Source organism: Gallinula chloropus (assembly GCF_964237585.1).
Source record: "Gallinula chloropus genome assembly, chromosome: 1".
Taxonomy (NCBI): Eukaryota; Metazoa; Chordata; class Aves; order Gruiformes; family Rallidae; genus Gallinula; species Gallinula chloropus.
In genome coordinates this window covers 71,105,748-71,124,972 of record NC_140085.1, presented here as the reverse complement: position 1 = coordinate 71,124,972, position 19,225 = coordinate 71,105,748, and the positions used below count along the sequence as shown (strand labels likewise).

General features: G+C 38.0%; 1 long non-coding RNA gene across 1 annotated transcript in view; it reads left to right on the top strand.

Annotated features, from left to right (window-relative positions):
* LOC311193086 overlaps positions 1–17,913 on the top strand; it is a 40,037-nt gene extending 22,124 nt beyond the window's left edge. Inside the window, exons 2-3 of the long non-coding RNA XR_014617372.1 lie at positions 14,230–14,316; positions 17,874–17,913. This is a non-coding gene — a long non-coding RNA (uncharacterized lncRNA). The remainder of the gene's footprint in view (positions 1–14,229; positions 14,317–17,873) is intronic.
* Positions 17,914–19,225: the final 1,312 nt, after the last annotated feature.

Sequence of the window (19,225 nt, the reverse complement as noted above, 5' to 3'; positions counted from 1 at the left end):
GCTGTACTGGGCCTAACCAATTGTTTTCCTAGAGGCAGTACAGGCCTCCTCTAGAGTGGTTTTACATTGTCCATTGAGGTGATTAAATGCTATTTTGTGGCATGAGAGGCTGTGTAATAGTAGTGTTGCTGTGGGGTGTTGAGTCTGGAGAGAAGGGAGAAAAAAAATCAGTGAACTAAAGGGAAAAGAGAAAATGATACAGAATCCAGGGACAGCCCTAAATCACTACAGCAGATCCTGTGGAAAAAGATATTTTAGAAGTATCCGTTGGAAGAACTGTGTGCTTTGGCCCTACTGGGGATGGATGTTTCATGGCAAGCTGAGGGAAAGTAAAGCATGCTTTTGAATTCAGCATTCAGAAAGACTAATGATTTATGGCTTCAGCTATGTCCTACACCTTTCAACAAAAAGATCATGTTTCATTATTGGTGTCACCACTACAAACTCCCTGCTTTCAATTAAAGAGGTGTATTACTGAACCAAACCAGTCCAGCAGCAGCCAAACACCCTGCTCATTTGTACTGCTCACTCTGATCTGCAAAGACAAAAATCTACTTAAAATCATCTAAATCTTTCGTGAAGTGAATGTTTGATGCAATCCAAGAAACAAGTATTGCATAAGATCATTGAGCTTTGCTTAGATCTGACAGAGTGAGTGATTGGAATTCCAGTCCTCACAGTTGCAGACATTAAATACTCAGCTATTTCTGTTTTCATCTCTTGGGTGTAAAGGGACTATAGTAGCGTTGAAACAGCATTGGTACATGGAGAGCCTATGCAGTGAAGTTAGCAAGTGGATTTTTCCCTGTGTTTTAGGTATGAATAGAGACATTGTGTTTCATATTCGTTTTATGCTGGACTTGCTGATTCTAAACAAACTAAAATTATTTTTTCTATAATGTCTCACATTTCAGATTTTATTTAAAGCTTGCCTGATAGAAGTTTTTTACTGCTGCATACCTACCAAAACCATAGGCAGTGGTTCACTGGCATTTTTTATTACGATTAGACAATAGATTCACCTTGATAGCTCTTCTACTGAGGCAGAAATTGAAGGGTTAGTGATTTATTTTGAGGACAATTGATGGCAGAAGCTTCTGTGGAGGAGTGCTTGAAAATATGAGATAAAGGAAGCAATAGAAGACAACAGTTTGTGGTAGTTACAGGAAATTGTACCAACTGCTCTGAAGGAATTTAAATTTAGGTTCCTACTCCAGGACCAATACATATGAATTGGCTGCCATTGACACAATGAAAGTTTGATTCTGTCCTGACATCAGAATTATAGCATCATTGGTAAGGTAATTAATGCCATCTTTTAATAACGGGTGATCATCCTTACATTCAATTCTAATATTTCTTATTACCTAGATGGTGAAAAATTGAAACAAGGAATTGATTTGTATGGGAGAGCTGTAGCTCTAATACTAGAAGTGTTTTGTTTAAACAGTAAGTGGATATGTTCATGTGTGAAGGCTTTTTAATGGCTGGGATTTTGGGTTATTACAGCTTAAGATCTTCAATGAAATATTTGATGGTGCCTTTGGGAAGGGTGTCAGCTGTGATATTTAGTATTCTGTTTCTCGTGTACCCAAGTGGGAATATGATACTCCTATAAATCAGGTTAACTACATCAAGAGGTTTGGTATTAACTATGATGTCATAACGTCTAAAAAGTGCTAAACTGGAACAAATCATGCACAAATCCTTATCACAAATCCTACTTAATCCTTTTTATATTGCTTGTAATAAACAGACATGTATCACCATATACACAGATTATACATAATATATTATTATATATATTCCCCTATAGAGAAAACTTAGTCAGCAGGGGATTTGGTGTGGACTTTGCCACAGATATTTGTAATTACTAGTTGGTGAATATGACGTGAAGGATTGGCCAACATTTGCCTAAGTAAAAACTGAGAATTTTCTTTGATGTTCATGACCATTTATATTAGTTTTCTGAATATAGCTGTAAAATCAATATTGTGATAGTGAAAACATTGATGTACTAGAATAATGACACTAGTATTTGAGTTGGCCTTTGTTTTGTGCAAAGGTTTTTGTCTGCAGAGTTTGGGATCATCATGAAGTCTTTACTCTTGTGTGCAGTTGTTTTACCTTTTAATTTAGATTTGTCATAACATCAGAGAATAGAGAATATAGTGTCTGTGAGGTGACCAATCATCATAAACAGTACATAGGTGTTATCAGGACCAATAGTTAACCAAACTCAAACCTCGGAAACCCAAGATGAAACAGGAGGAAAAAGCTGTCACCTTTCCTTTTTAGTAAACATGATCTGGAGTAATTTTGGATTGATGGAATAATATTGCCAACATATTCTGTGGGGATTTTACCTTCCATTTCAGTACAAACCTAGTTGCAATCTCTTGTCAGATCATTGCTCTGTTTATGGGATGTCTACTAGCAAGTGTCTAACTGACCTTTCTGAGATGAATAGTGAAGAGTTCCTCATCACTACCTGCATACGACCAATATCCTGGAACCTTTCAGTCTGTATTTCTTCATGACACACTGTATAAAGTTTCTTAAGGGGAAAAAAATACAAAATGGTTATTACAAAATAGCTTCTTAGGGTTATCTATCTTATTTTGTTTCTCTCAAAGATAATCGGTACGAACTTCTGGTGTGCAGTCTTCCTACAAAACAGGAGAATGCAATATATATTTTGTCCATGCAACATGTATTTGGAGGGCTAACTTATTTGCATCTTTTGTGTATTGGTTTGTTGGGTTTTTTTTTCAGACTGTGGAATGTATTCAAATTTAAAACCAGGTATAGTCCAGAAAATACTGGGTTTATTTTATACAGCAACAGTTCTGTAATCCTTTAGAAATTACTGTGTACCCTGTAACATTTTTTTTAACTTTTAACATTGTTAATTTTTACTTTTGCAAAATTGACCAAAGTACTGAATACCAGGCTTATCATTTATGTTAATATTGATCACGCATTTTTAATATCCCCAACACAAACACTTCTATGTGTTGCACTCAAACTAAATGACTACTGTAATCTCATTTACTCCTACATCTTTTGGTCCTGTCCTGTGCTTGGTAATATAATTGTATATGACAGGTGTCTCATTTTCAGCCGAACTGTGAAGAGGAAGGGTGCTAACAAGGCCACTCAGAAACACTAACACTAACCCAAAGAACTTGCCCTACTGTTAGATCATCAATTTTATTTTCTTTGTTCTGCTTTTTACATGCGTGTTGCTAAGTTAGCAGTATTAACATTTGCTGCTAATTTTGAAATTGAGGTCAATTAAGAATTGATGAAACCAGTGATTTGTTTCATTCTTTACTTAAAAGCAGAGTTGTTCTCTGCAACCCTGCCAGTTTAAGATCAGAGAGTAGTATTTTGACAGATGCTCTTTTGTGTTTTATATGTCAGTAGCAGGTTTTCATGCCCCTCTTGTCCAAGAAAGCAGAAAATCAGCATGGAATTCCAGTGGCTAAATTGCTTTTTGTAGTTGCAGCCAAATGGTTTATTTGCTTCACGTTTTGTTCAGTTGCAGTCGTGTCGATGTAAGTGCTGTCTTCTCCCATCCCCCAATACGTTATTCTAATGCTGTTGAAAATTCATCGTTTCGGAATGGATTTATTTAAATGGTATGGCATGCCCTAGACTGAGAATCAGAAGCACTCCAATGTTTAATGTTACTCTGAAATAAAAAATTCAGGTGAGAATTGTTTCAGTTTTCCTAAAAATAATCTCTAAATCTTGCACATCGGGTAGGAAGCAGCATCAAGGCATGTATATCGTCCCAAGTCAAAATCTGACCCGGGACCTTGGCTTGGCTGATGTGCTTGCCTGAATTCCTTTCCTGCCTCCTTTGCCATTTCTTTTCCCTGTGCTCCTTAGAAGATTTCTAGCAACTGTATCTAGTATGTTGTTTTCTCTCAGCATCAGACTGTAAACATTCTCTGTACTTCTCAATCTGTTGTGCAATGAAACAGTTTGTTTTCAAACTATATACTGTATACTGGTTTTTGGCATAATGGTAAAGAGCTCTGATACCTCATTGCTAGGGATCTACTCAATTTGGCACCTTTCCTTTTTCATTTCTTGAAGGCAAAGTTCTTCTAGAAGTACAGAGAGGCTCACTTCCTTTAACAGAATCCTCATTTAAGAGTTGTAGGTAAAGGCAGATTTGTGCTTGTGGGCAAAGTCAAAGTTTGTTTGAAATTTAAAAAATACAAGGCAAAACAAATGCATGTTGTCACTTACTGCTGCAGTAAAGAAATCATTAAAGCAGCTATAAAGCATGGGACTCTACCCATATCTGTATCTGTATGGAACCCAAAGGACTTGTAGCAAAATATACTTCCTCTTCACACCCTTGCTTCTTTTTGCTTTAAGAAGTGAAGTTCCTAAACCTCATTGAAAGAGTTGGTAAGTTGCATATTACATCCTGAATTTACCATCACTGGAGCAATAAGGATAGTAAAGGGAGGCAGATAGGCAGGAAAATTAGAAAAGCTGTTGAACTAGCTCACTGAGATGATGAGTTTGAAACCTTGCTGAAGAGGAGAGGAGCCTTCTAATCAGCCTTCTTTCTTCAGACAGGGAAGTGTCCTGTTATGCTTTTTGAAATTAGAGCAATACTGCAAAAGTGTGAGCTAGGCTTCTATGGTGGAAAGTATTCTTACTAAGGGAAGATAAATGTCAGGTTATACTGATGGGTATGCTGTCTGCTGTATTTACATGGACACTCAGACCAAAGTTCTTGCACACTGTGTGCATCTCACTGACCATCTTTTTTTAAAAACTGAACTACTTTGAGTTTCTTTAAAGCATGTTTGAGATAATTATTGTCATACTATGATGGAGTAACAGAGATGGTAGACAAGGAAAGGATGGTGGACATTATCTTCCTGGGCTTGTACACGGCATTTGACACTGTCCAGTGTGACATCCTTGTCTCTAAATTGGGGAGACGTGGATTTGACAGATGAACCACTCAGTGGATGAGGAACTGGCTGGATGATCATACTTGAAGAGTTGTCGTCAACAGCTCAGTGTCCATGTGGAGGTGACGAGTGGTGTTCCTCAGTGGTCAGTACTGGGACTGGCACTGTTCAACATCTTTGTCAGTGACCTGGACAGTGGGATCAGGTGCACCCTCAGCAAGTTTGCTGACGACACCAAGCTGTGTGGTGAGGTCAACATGCTGGAGGGAGGGGATGCCATCCAGGGGGACCTTGACAGGTTAGAGAGGTGGGCCCTTGAGAATAGCATAAATTTCAACAAGACTAAGTGCAAGGGCCTGCATGTGGGCTGGTGCAATCTGAAGCACAACTGCAGGTTGGGCAGTGAATGGATTGAGAGCATCGCTGAGGAGAAGGATGTGGGGGTGCTGATCACTGGTAAGTTCAACATGAGCTGGCAGTGTCCACTAGCAGCTCAGAAGGCCAACTGTGTCCCGGGCTGCATCAAGAACAGCAGGGCCAACAGGTCGAGGGAGGTGATTCTGCCCCTCTACTCTGCTCTTGTGAGACCGCACCTGGAGTCCTGTGTCCAGCTGTGGGGTCCCCAGCACAGGAAAGACACAGAACTGTTGGAGTGAGTCCAGAGGAGAGCCACAGAGATGATCAGGGGGCTGGAGCACCTCTCCTATGAAGACAAGCCTCGGAGAGTTGGGCTTGTTCAGCCTGGAGAAGAAAAGGCTGCAGGGTGACCTAATTACGGCCTAGCAATTCTTAAAAGGCTCCTACACGGAAGTGGGAGAGGCACTGTTCACCAGGGAGTGTAGTGATGGGACAAGGGGCAATGGCTTTAAGCTGAAAGAGGGTAGGTTTAGATTAGACATTAGGAAGAAATTCTTTACTGTGAGGGTGGGGAGGCCCTGGCACAGGTTGCCCAGAGAGGTTGTGGAAGCCCCATCCCTGGAAGTGTTTAGGGCCAGGTTGGATGGGGCTTTGGGCAACCTGGTCTAGTGAGGTTGTCCCTGCCCATGGCAGCGGAGTTGGAACTAACTTTGAGGTCCCTTACAGTCCAAAGCATTCCATGATTCTGTCCTACATGTGTAACAGCGATTACTTTCACTGCCTGAATTGCATCTGAAAAATAACAGGATTCTTTGGGTTTATGATGTTGTTAAATTTTATTAAATTTGCTTCAGACTGTGCAGTCCTCTCTCCTTTTCATAGCTAGCAGGTCTGTTGTACTTCATGTTGCAGAGCAGAGAAGGTTCCGTGTTTGTAGTTGATGTCATCCCAATTCAGGGCATTCTATAGGACTCCTGTATAGCCTGCAGTTGAACTTCTGAATTGTCCATCCAAATCACTGAAGCTGTAGGAACCACAAAGTACCTCTTGGTTGCACTAGATGGGGTGAGTGCCTGAGCTCTGGGGAGCTGAAGCTGTCAGTCATTTTGAGCCTGGGGGCCCCCTTGAGCATGAATTAAATGATGATACTGACTTCTTCCTATTGTGGCTGCACATATAGAAGGTATGCATTGTTACACCTTTGGGATGGAACAGCACTGCCGTTCATTTTGTTAGAAGGTTGTGAGTTTATCATCATCTATCAGTTACCTCTCAATCCCCGAGCAGAGCTTGGGGAAACCGTCTCTAAGATTTTGCAGCAAGTAGATTTTTACCTTACTGCAACAGGGTTAAAACAAAGTGCAGATGATGGGGAGTTCAGCAGGCCTGGGTTTGTCAGAGGTTTGGTGTTAAGCTGCGATCAAGTCCTTTTATTTTGAACCTTTACATTTTCCATGGTTAAAAATGAAGCCAGAGATGTACTGCATGTTGAGAATTTACATGTATGTTGAGGGTAGTGGCGGTGTGCATGTGGTATATTTATTTTGTGATTATTTGTAAGCCTCAATTAAAAAACACCAACTGTGAAGCTTACTTAATATCTGGAGAATAGTGATTCTTATTTTTATTTTAATACACTAGCTTTTTTTAATAAAGGTATTTTCAAAGACATTTGTTCTTTTAGGTCAGATTCATGTCTTGAGAGGGCAGGTGCAATGCCATTGAATTGGGCCTGCCCCCGTTGAATAGGGGTCACTGATTTTGGAATGGCATTGCTTTTTCCCCCTTTTATATGCATGGAAGAATGGTATTGAAACAACACTTGACAAGTAATATTATGTAAATAGTAGTTGAAAAGCATATTGATTCTATATCATACTATTGCATAGGAAAGCCAGGAATATAATTTTGATCCCAAAGTGATTATGTGTCCAGACATGCTGCCAGGAGGTAACAGTTCTTCCTAAACACACATAAACCATACGTAGGCAAAGAGCATCTTTGTAGCTAATTGAAGGCTAGGCCTTGGTCCTTGCTTTCATGCTGGAGACTTTCCGTCTTAATGCAAATGGCAGGATTTGCCATTCTCTTTGTTTCTTCTCAAAGGTTATTGCCCTCTGCTTGGTGATTATGTTCTGGCCATGTCTGCCTGGCCTTCTCCAATACGATTCTTCCATTATGTCTGTAAACTTAGAATTCCCCTGCCAAAGAGGGCTAATGAAACAATGAGCATATATTTCAGGTGCTTTCTGATATGAGATAAATTCAAAGTAATAGTGGAAGTCTGCTAATTGTCACGAGAAATTGCTGCTGTAATTGATTACATAATTTGGTCTAAACAGACCATCCACTTGTATCTGGGTGGGCATTTATTAGCAGTCTTTTAAGATACTCAAAGAAAAAGCTAAATGAAAAGCCAAGGAAACAAGCACACACTGGTATCTGATTCTTTGCAATTAAAACATATGAAAGCAAATATGCAGGATAAATTATTATTTTATGATATAAAAAAGATACATTTTTCTCTACATACTATGTTGATTAAAGACATAACTCTGAATTTTCAGATTAAAATCTCAGGAGTCTAAATTTGACTATAGAAACCAGAAGCAAAGAACACTGAAGAAACTTAAGTTCTTTAACTGCAACATCACAATAGTAGTGATGTTTTTGGTTGGTAAACATGTTATTGCTACATATATATATTTCTGGGACAATTATTAGGGTGTGTTTGCATGTTCTGAAAGGCTCCCTATAGAAAGAGTTGTGTTGGTTGTTGGGATATGGGGGAAGAAGGGAAAGAGCGGGTTGGAACATCTTTAATACTTTAAAAAACAGTAAAAAGGGTGCTTATTGATTTAGTTCTGTGCATACTGAGAAACAATCCCATTACATCTGCTGATTTTTGTAAAGTTCTTTTTCTTGTCTCTCCATAACAGACCAGTTAAATATTTGGGGTCTCTCTTGCTTCTGTCTACAGTAGGTCCTGGAATCAACTCTGTATTTCCAGCTGTTACTGGGGAAAAGCTTTGCTTCTCATTGAGGTATTGGTTGGCTTGTTGCAGCTGGTCGCTGTGTGGGTTTGGCTTTTCTGGCTTAGGTTTTTGGGGGTTTTTTCTTCCCCTCTCCATATTTTTGAGCAGTTTTACAGCATGTCTGGCACCCAGATTTTGGATCCATACTTTCTTTTGTCCTCAAAAGACAATATTTTTCCATGTGTGAAAGAACACTTCTGGTACTTATGATGCATGTATGTAATTTGCTGCAACCTTCTTGCACATACAACAAAGACTCCTGAATTCAAAGTTTGTCATTAATCAATGTCTGGTGCAGCAGAATTCCTTGTTTCTCAATCGTTATTAGGCATGTTATCATGATCTTGTGGAGTCATTGTCAGAATTTTACCTGAAAGTACCCCTGAAGCCATTTTCCAAGCCTTCATAAGAAATTATCTTAGTAACCACAGAATCTGGAAGTGTGTATGTCTGTCTATCATGTTTATGCTTCCCCTTAGTGCCATATGAAATGATGTTTGCCAGATGGCACTGTGAAAAGCATTGATCTACAGTATTGATAGAATCTCAGTCCTTGACTCTGTTGCTCTGTGTTGTTCCCATCCAGCCAAATTTACAATAGATTTATTTCCTTTTTCTGTCCTCTGAGTGAATAGCAAAACTTGCCACCTGCAATTTTAAACCCCGGCCATCTATCATACAATTCTGTAGTCACATGATTGAGAAATGTACCTCCCATTTCAGAGCTCCTTTCACAATAACTTTATCAATGAAATGTACTGCAACTTCAGCAGATTTGGAGGGGAGGAGGACAGCATGAAAATAAAGCAATGTATAGCCTTGACTTATGTTTATGTTAATGAACTTGATTGAGCTGGATTGACCTCGGGGGCACACATTTGATTGTGAGCTTCATGTGAGACTCACCAGTCTCAACAATGACTCACTCTTGATGGAAGAGGAGTATCAGGTTGGGGAACACTTGAAAAAACTGAACATCTCCAAGCCCATGTAGCCTAACACATCGCATCTATGTGCACTGCAGAATCTGGCTGATGTCGTTGCAAGGCAACTCAATTATCTTTGCAAGGCCATGGTAACCAAGGTTGGCACTGTAATGCTTTTGGTTAGAATTCTTGTCAGCTTCTAATGCTCCTTGGTAATGGCACTGCATTTCCAAGTATTTCTGACTGCGATACTGACCAATTCCAAATTGTGTGGAATTACAGCAAAGTAGCCTCAAATGTGATCTTACCAGAGATGTAATCTGGTTTTATTTCAATGATTTAGGGGGAGTAAATCTTGTTCTTAGAAAGTAGCCAAGTAAATGAGTTGAAATTAAGAGACTTCTTTGAGAATTTGACAAGGCATCTTTTTCTAAGGAAGATAGTGTCATTTTTGATGTGCAGAGAGTATGTATTTTTTCCTATAGCAAAATAGATATCCTAAAAATATTGGGCTGATTTGTTTTCCAAGGTCAAGGCTGTAAAGGGCAAATTCAGTAACTTGCTTTTTGTTTTCTTGCACTTACGATAAGCTTAGCATAGTCCCAGTCCCAAAGTTGTGTGTCTTCTTAATTATAGGTGTGATGTTTGATTTTTTTTTTTTTTTTTTTTTAATTTAAAGACCATAATAGCATCTTCAGGTTTGGTTAATGAACTGTGTGTCAGTTTTGTTCTGTTAGCATCCCAGGACACTTTCATCTTATAACTGTGCCAAGTAGGTTTAAGGAGAGGTTAAACAGAAGTGGTAAATAAAGCTTACACGTAGGTCAAAATTCATCATTGCAGGTTATCTATCATTTCACTACCAGTGCAACCTTGTTACTGGAATCCGTTGGGAACACATGCCTGTCTAACCTAAATAAACCTTTCTCTTAGCAGCGTTTTGTTAACAGCTGTAGCCCAGAGACTGCAAGTTGCGGATTGTGTATCAGAATTGAGTTGTTTCAGCTACATTCAATAAATGTTAACAGCAGTTAACTAATTGTATAAAAAATATCCCCCCAAATTGTGAAGAAATAAAGTTACCATTTATGGTTCTGCTTTTTTTTTTTGTCTTTTTCAACCTGGTGTATCTTGGGGATGCTGGTATTTTGAAAGGGAAAGTCATGCCATTTGATTTCAATTTTAGTTATGCAAATCCAGAGTTTTTCTAAATCTTGCTGTAGATGGTTGCAAAAAGACAATGTGTGAAAGCAGAAATTATTGCAAAAAGGCATTGCATGTATTTGAAAGCAGAATTTGTTGTCAAATAGACACATTATTTTTTCCAAATAACTATTTTTAAAAAACTGTAATGTTTGAGTAAACATTAAACAAACAGGTTGAAAAAGTTGAAAATTCATGTTAAAATTGCTCCAGGCTGATGTAAATTATATGTCCAGCACTTAAGTACTTACCCTGTTCTCATTGACCTTGACAGCAATTACAGAGGTCGTATTTCTCTATAGGGAACTGGAGTCTGAACAATTTATCCACTATACTAGAAGCAAAGAGACTTTACTTGTACATGCACACGACTAGGAGTCTTCCCTTTTAAAGCAAAAACTTTCTGTGACCATTGCAAATAAACGCAGTTTTCATTTGTATTGAGTTCTTTTCAAGGCTTGTGAAGGAAAACGCTGAGACCAGGATGTATGGTGCTGTTTTGTTGTTTTTTTTTCTTTTAACTCCATGAACATGAATCTTGTTGAAGGCTGCCAGTATTACTCTGATAGAGATTATTTATAACACCCCCCACCCCCTTTTTTTGTAAAGTTAGCTTGTAGGAAGAACAGTATTCTGTAGTGTGTCCTGTGCGTTGCTCTTCAGTGTGCAGAGGGGAGAGAAACAGCTTCACAATTAACTAGTCCTTCTGGAGAATAGGCAGAGAATATTCCTAGAGTAACAGCAGTGCTGAGTATTTAATGGCTGCTTTTAGCCATGTAGTTCAGGAAATGCTGCTTTAACAGGTGATTATTAATAGTTAGATGTGGAAAAGTAAATGTATGACCAAGCTCGATTTGTATTTCTGTATTTTAACTGTATGTCCAATTTGTGTTTGCTTGAACGTGCATTTTTATACAGATTGATTTAAAAACTAATAAACTGTTACCAATGCCTTAAACTCAGGAATTAAACAGGCCATGTAAATTGCCTTTTATTAGGCTTTAACTTACTTTATTGTGTCCTTTACATACCAAAAATGTAATGTGAAGAAATAGTGACAAGTTTTACAGAGGCCTCTTCCAACTTATTTTTCTGGAAGTACAGTGATGGATTGTTTTGAGTGCCAAAGCTAGGTTTTTCATTAGATCAGGTGAAAACAAATAGAATTTAACTTTTCCTTCAACCTTTGTAATCAGAACGTCTCCATTGCCAGAGGGTAATAGCTACCTAGTACAGCTTCCATACAGCAAGTTGAACCAGTAATGATTTCTTCACTGTAGTGTGTCTAATTGTAGAAGGTGGAACTCAAAATGCATGAAGAGGACCTCCCTTCCTTTCTATAGGGCCCTTTGTATAGTTTCTTTTTTGACAATCTCTAGACTTTAACTTCCAAATGAGTTGAAGGCTGAGGGTACTTCTCTCACTGACTCTCAGGGCATTTATGAATATTCTGTGGAAAGGATTTTACCTAGTATCAACCATCTCTGCCCAGAGCAGAATTTGTTTTAGAGAATGCAACTTTCTTTTCAACAATTTCTCTGCACTTTATTCTCATTTCTCTTATTAATGGTTTTATTAAAAAAATAGGTTCTTTTGCGAGATTAATTCTCTATATCACTTGCAGTTCAGATAAAGAAAACCCTAAGATGTTTAGAAAATATTTATTCTTTCAATTTAAGTTTTCCTCCTTCAAGATGGTAACTTGTAGGAAATACAGGAGATCAACAGAGGGTTCCCCCACATATGCAGTTCAGATCCACTTTCTTTTTTGAGTTTCTTCATGAAGATGTCAATTGCAGTAATTAATTTGAGAGGTATCTGATGGCAGCAAGGATTCAGCTACCAACTCCATGGAAGTTTTTCATTCAGTGTTGTACAGCTTTTGTAGCACTAGCAACTCAGAATGGATTTCTGCAGATACTCTGGAGACATGTGGATCCTGGTTCCATTAGCATTTCCATGGCTTATTCATGATACGTAGATGGCTTAGTTTGCCAAGGAATATCAAATGGATATCAGAAGAGTTCTTTTGTCATTGCAAAATAATTTTAGTTGCCAGGTTAAACTATAATAGCTAACAACTTCAGCATTTAACTTCTGTTATGTTAATCTGCTTAGGTAAATAACATTTCTTTATTTCTTTATTTTCTTTAGTTAAAGAGAACTGAAAGGTCATCTAGCACATCCTAATTAACTTAGTGCTGGAGAATGACTGCTGGAGAGTGAGTGACAATGAGATCCTCGGGGACTTTTAGGACAGTAAAAATGTGTGCCACAACTCATGTTCTGAATGGTGCAGCATCCAAAAGAGATCAGTTAGTCTGATATATTTTAGTGGTTTATACTGAAAAGAACTCCTTATCCCTTAAATATATCAGTAGTTTGTACAAAGTTAATATAGGACATATATTTTTTATGACTTATTAATAGTATAAATGTTTACTGAGGGTTTCAGTCAGATGTAGTAACATTTTAGTATAAACTGTTAAGCTCTTATTATATAAGATCAATATTTAATAATTGGATTTAGATATTTAATTTTATAAGATACACAGCTTTACCAAATATAAAAAATATTCCTTTGGTATATATTTTTCACCTCTAAAGTGACTACAAGTTCATTGTCCCTTGGAAGAAAAAGTAGCTTCTTTATTTGGGTTCAAAATACACTTCATAGCTTGCAACTAAGTTCTCTTTGATAACTCACGCGTGTCTTCTGTACCCAAAACGTGTTTAGAGCTTGAATTCGGTAAAATATCAAATCTTTAGGGAGCATAGACATCTTAAGTATCCACCCTACCAACTGAATTTGAGTAGTCTTCCATTTTTTTAAAAGCTGGTGGAGTATTGTTTAAATTTCCAGAAGCATGAGGTCCAAGTTAAAAATAAACAGTTGCCAATACAATGCAATAGCAGAGGAAGGAAGCTGTCTATAGCAAATTGGTTCTGTCACTGTCAAAAGCAGGTTGCTCAGTCCCTAAATGTTGTCTTTTGTTCTACTCCGTTGACTGTGAACTACTCTACCTTTGATTCTGAAGATTTATTGCCACAGATAAATTTTGTAGCAGTAGCCTTTTGATCTCCTGAATCAAGATTGAATTATAATGCATACCAGACTCTTTCAAGTTTTGAGTTTTCAGCTTTAGAGCCGTTTTTCTTTTTTTAAATAAGTACTGTCAACATATCTTTATTTTAAAATACCTTAAACAGTATAATTTGCCCTAGTCATCAGGTGGACTTAAGAAACAATTTTTGTACAACCAGCCACTCATCAAATATTTACTCTTAATTGATAATGCATAACAAGAAGTTATTTTTATGTTAGGCATTCATAAAACTTCAAGTGTTCATAGTTACAGAAAACCAAATTTATTGTAGCTTTGCAAACATATTTTCCTTGTATGGGTTTATTTTCACTTACATGACAGATGGGTATATTGGCTAGGAATTCTTTATCAAGTAGTATACAAAAATACGTGGCAATGTACGGTGCCAGGATGATAGAATGTGTTTGGCAAAATGCTTATGGCAGTATATTTCAATCATATACAGACTTAATGCTTCTCTTCATCTCACTGTTGGATGGGATAAGCCTCAGTGAGACCTGCATGTTTTTTGCCCTTTCTGTCATGGAACAAGCTAGTTGACAAATAGCACACAAGAGCAAAGTGTTTGATAGCAGGACATGGGAGGTGTCTTTGTATTCATACATTGCTAATGCAGATGCTGATGGAATTTTTTCCTTTTGTTCCTATTTCTTAGGCCTTCCATTTGGACTGGTCAAGTGCCTGACTTGGATTGCTGTCTGTTACACAAGACAGCTATGCCCAGATTTCACCATGATGTCAGGTATGTGACATGTCCTATATACACCTATGAGAGCTTCCTCCTAGAACTTTTATTTTTTTTTCAGAGTAGATGCAACATGCCATCACAATTTCTGCCATAAAAGGTAGTTTTCAGTACTGGCTCAATCTGTCAGTTTTAGAGCACTGCTTCTTGCTGAGCAGTTTTACCCAGAGGTTGTACTGAAGTTGGATGCAATGGCCTTTCCTAGAGCTGCTGGCTTTACCTGGTTATATTCAGAACCTTTATTATTAAGACATTATACTTTGTCTTCAAAAAAGTTTTTAGCTACCTAGAAATCTAGAAGAGAATCTGGATTTTGAATAATCTACTGCAACTAATACAGGAAATCAACTGATACAGACAATAAAAAGCAGAGAAAGGTACCTCAAACACTTTTTATCTGCACAAACTTGAGTAGAGGAAGTACTGATTTGAACTAGCTGAAGGAAGGTTCTAACATTCACACACATGCTTGCAGATATTTTCATGACATTATTTTCTTTTTTGGAAATTCATGGCTTGTTGTGCCTTTTCCCCTTACTACGCATCAGCTTTTGATGGATGGATCTTTTTTTTTTTTCTCTTTTTTTCAGTTCCCCATTTAACACAAAAATTTCTTTTTCAGCTTAATATAAAATTGAATGTAATATAGAAAATTCTATCTTTCTTGTGGTTTGGTTCATTTGCCATGTAAAGAAAACATAAAACATCTCTTTCACAATCTAATTTTTCTCAGAACATTTTTAGTCATGTTCTTCCCCCTGTTGATTTTTTTCCATGAATAACCTGTTCTAAAATTATGTGCCTGAACAACAGGCAAATTTGGTTATCATCTTAAAATACATGAAGAGGTTTTTTTCAGACCTTCATATACCTTTTTGTTCTACATTGGTATACTAGATGAAAAAGAAAATATTTTTAATGTTAAGTCAGAATAAAACATATATAAATCAACTAATTAAACATTACTCATCTTTGTTAGAAAAAGGAGTTGGTGTTTCATACTCTGTATATATGATAGAGCTCTCTAAAGAGCAATAAAAATGTATTTTCCATATTCTTTATATGAGAATTTTCAAGAAAAGCTAGGTCTGGTGTTCAAAAGGTCAGATTTTAGAATCTAGGCACTTCCAGTACCTCAGATTGGAGGTAGGTTTTGCTTTGCCTTTGCAGTCCTCTAGAGAAATTGGTGATAAGCTGTCAGTCATAATAACAGAAAACCTCAGATTTCATTTGTGTGGTTTTTGTCACATGAAAGTTTGTTGCCTCCATGTGAAGTCAGAGAGAAAAATGGTGTCCTGTGCCATCGTAATGTAGGTGCCCTCGCTAGGCAGAAAAAATTTGCTTTTGGAATGGCTGCCAACAGAGAAAGAGAGAGATTTACCTGGCTTGGAATAGATATCTAGCTAGAAAGAAGAGTTTATATGCCAAATGTTTTGACTGATCTAGGTAATGAGGTGAATCCCACTTTGATGATTATTTAGGTTCAGCCTCTCAGTTACGCTTTCACTTTCTTGCTCTAATAAGATGTTTCAGTGAAATTGTATTTACATCATATAATCTGAAAACAATATTCTTTACTATTTTTCCCCTCTTTATTCTCCTATTTTTCCTGGTTTAAACTTCATCATTTTCCCCAGCTGAAAGTACAGCAGCAATACAAAATGCAGATTTACTTCTACTTGAAATCTACATATGTATGCTTATAAGATAAAGTAAATGTTTGGACATGTTTCACGCATCAAGAGTGCATAGTTTCCTTGGTGATGTAATTCATATTGGTTGTATATTCTGCTTAGTGGTATGTATTCAGCCTTGAAGTGTCAACATCTCTGTTGCATTCAATACTGTACTGCGAGCCTTAAGTGATTTCAGAGTTCCATTCATACTATGATTGGTGTTGCATTTATCCTATCAATTGCTGACTGGTATGAAGGGTCTCTTGAAGTGGATAGATGCTCGTATACAGATTCCATTGTCAAGCATACATTCTTCTTCTTGCCCCAAGAGAAGACAAAACCTTTTTACAGAAGTAGGATGAGTGCCATCTTGATGCTTAAGTGATACTATGGATAATAAAGCTGATGGTACGGGGTTCCTTTTTGAACTGAGTAAATCAGGGAGCGTTGTGACCTCCCGAGTTCATGTTTTTTGTGCTGTTTGGGATTCTAGCTCAGTAACCAGGATATTGACAAGGGTTTAAAATACACCACACATCTGTTTGCAATTGCCTAATTTTGATGGTGGATTTCCTGAAGAGTTATGGTAATATAAAGAATTGTGAGAGGATTAAAAGATTGTTGAAATTTCCAGCTAGCCTTCTCTTACTGTGTTTTCTTTTGGATTCATGCAATCACTTGCATTAAGGTCAGCTGGTTTTAAAGTACTTACAGGAACAGATTTTTTGAATTACAAGAGTCTTTTGTGATGACTCTAAATGTCAATAACGCACTTGTTTAGCATTAAATGATCAACATATACAAAGATTCCCAGGCTAGCTATCTGGCTAGAACACAGAAATGGATTAGCTTTTGTGACTGCAGAACAAATAATGTAACAACAACACACAATTAATTACACATTTCAGCACTATAAATTTGAAGAGATGTAGCTAATAGATTACAGGACTGCTTGATGACTTAATGAACATATCAGGAGTGGTGACACCTAGGGATCAGTGAACTGATAAATTGAAGATTATCTGCTTTTTCTCAGTCTCTCATCGTTTACTCATCAGCCCACATATTACTGGCCTGCTGCTGCTTTTTACTAGGTTCTGTCTTTCTAGGACAGGTGGTGGTTTTTTAGGTTTCTTACAAGACAAGAGAAAGACTGGGAAACGCTTCTAGTGGCCTTCTTTTTCAGGCTGTGGATTCAATCTGGTTGTAAGTGACTGGGATAGTAGCTATGATGTTGATCCTGTCACTTGTTGAGGGATTCTCTCTTATATGTGCTATATGTCATACTGGCAGGCTGAAAGAACTTGGAGGATTCTATTACAGCCAATGAGAAAGTATTATTAAAAAGTTAGTAGTAAAGGGAATGAAATGTGAGTAGGAAAGCTGTAAACGTAGCCTAATCTTCCTTTGCTGTGCTTTTTGTATATCTTTTCCAGTTTTTTGTTTGTTTTTTTTTTTTTTTTTTTTTTCTGGTGTGTTCCCTTGCTTCCTCCCCCTCCCCCTGTCCTCACTCTTGTATAACCTTCCCCTTCCTGAGGAGCTTTGTACTTTTTTTCAGCACATTCATAATCATTTCCTTGACTCATTCCTGTCTCCTTGCTTACATTCTTTCCCTGCTCCTGAGACCTTTAAACTCATTTTCTTATCAAAATTAGCTCCCTATGTTTTTCCCTGTTTCAGATGAACTCCGAGCCATTTTTTCTGTCCATCAGTGTAAAAACCACAGCCACCTACTCACTGATGGCCAGTGGTAGTAAGAGTTCGGGACCAGGGGGAAGGGTCAGTTTCTGGGCTAGTCAAAGTTCAAAATCTGCAGCTTCTTTGCTGGAGGAGAATAAATGTGAGAGGTGCCTCCTTCATTGTTCTTTGTTTTCTCAGGTGGTATGGACTTCGTATTTTGACATCTTTCTCTCTTGCCTGTGAAAAAGGTATCGTGGGCTGTATCCTTGAGGGGCTAAGTAAACATATATAATTCAGCAGATAAACAAAACTGCTATATCCTGTCTCAAGATGTAAGGGAATATAATAAGGGAATACTCTTAGTTAAATTGTAGAGATCTCTGCGTGCACTCTCAAAACATGTATTGTATAGACCGCTGCAGATACTTGACCAGAAAAAGAGTGCCACATGTGTGATAACATCTTTCCAGCTGTGGTGTTGCAAAGTGTATCAGAAAGTAAGCCTCGTATCAGTCCACCTCCAGCAAAAGCAGAGTTGATTTTAAGCTAAAACCCTAAGGGGCTATTTTGTGTAGCAGCAGACGATTTATTCAATTTTGTGATAGAGTAAATTTAACGTGAATGAAATGGCAGACTCAGATGAAATAATATAATGTGCTGCATATTCTTGTCACAAAAAATGTACTTGTGTTGTTATAATTGATGGCAAAACCAGAGGTTGTGTTCATGACTCCAGCAATTCCTATCTTGCCTTGTAATTGTTAAAACTTCCTAAAGGGCCTCCCTCAATTTAAGCATAAATGAGGTAACCGACATCTTTCCCAAAGCACACCAGGAAACCCCACTGTCAGCTTCCTTTACTCTTTAGTACAATCTTTTGGAGGACTAAAAAAAAAATCCTTTTTAAAACCAAGGATTCTTATTTATGAGTCTGAGAGTATGACATCATAGTCATTGGTCTCAGCCAACAAGGGTTCAGGAGAGGAAGGTCCTGTCTATGCAGTTTGATTTCCTTTTATGACAAGGTCACCCAGCTGGTTGACCAAGGGATACCACTTGATGTTATGTTTGTGGATTTCAGTAAGGCTTTCAATACAGTGTCTCACAGCACCTTGAGGGTCAAAATGTCCAGTGTACAACTAGACAAAGCCATAGTGCCTTGGATGGGCAACTAACTGGCTGATGGGTTGGGCCCAGAGTGTGATAGTAAATGGGGTTACATCTGGCTGGTGGCCAGTCACTAGTGGGCTTCCCCAGGGCTCTATTTCAGGTCCAGGTCTTTTTTAATATTCTCATAAGTGACATGGACACAGGACTAGAGGGGATTTTAAGTAAATGTCCAGATTACACCAAATTGGGAGGAGCTGTTGACTCCGTTGAGGGTGGAGAAGCCTTGCAGAGGGACCTGGACAGATGAGAGAGCTGGGCAATTACCAACAGCGTGAAGTTTAGCAAGGGCAAGTGACAGATTCTGCACCTGGGAAGGGGCAACCCTGGCTGCACATCCAGACTGGGGGATTGGACACTGAAGGCCAGCCATGCTGAGAGGG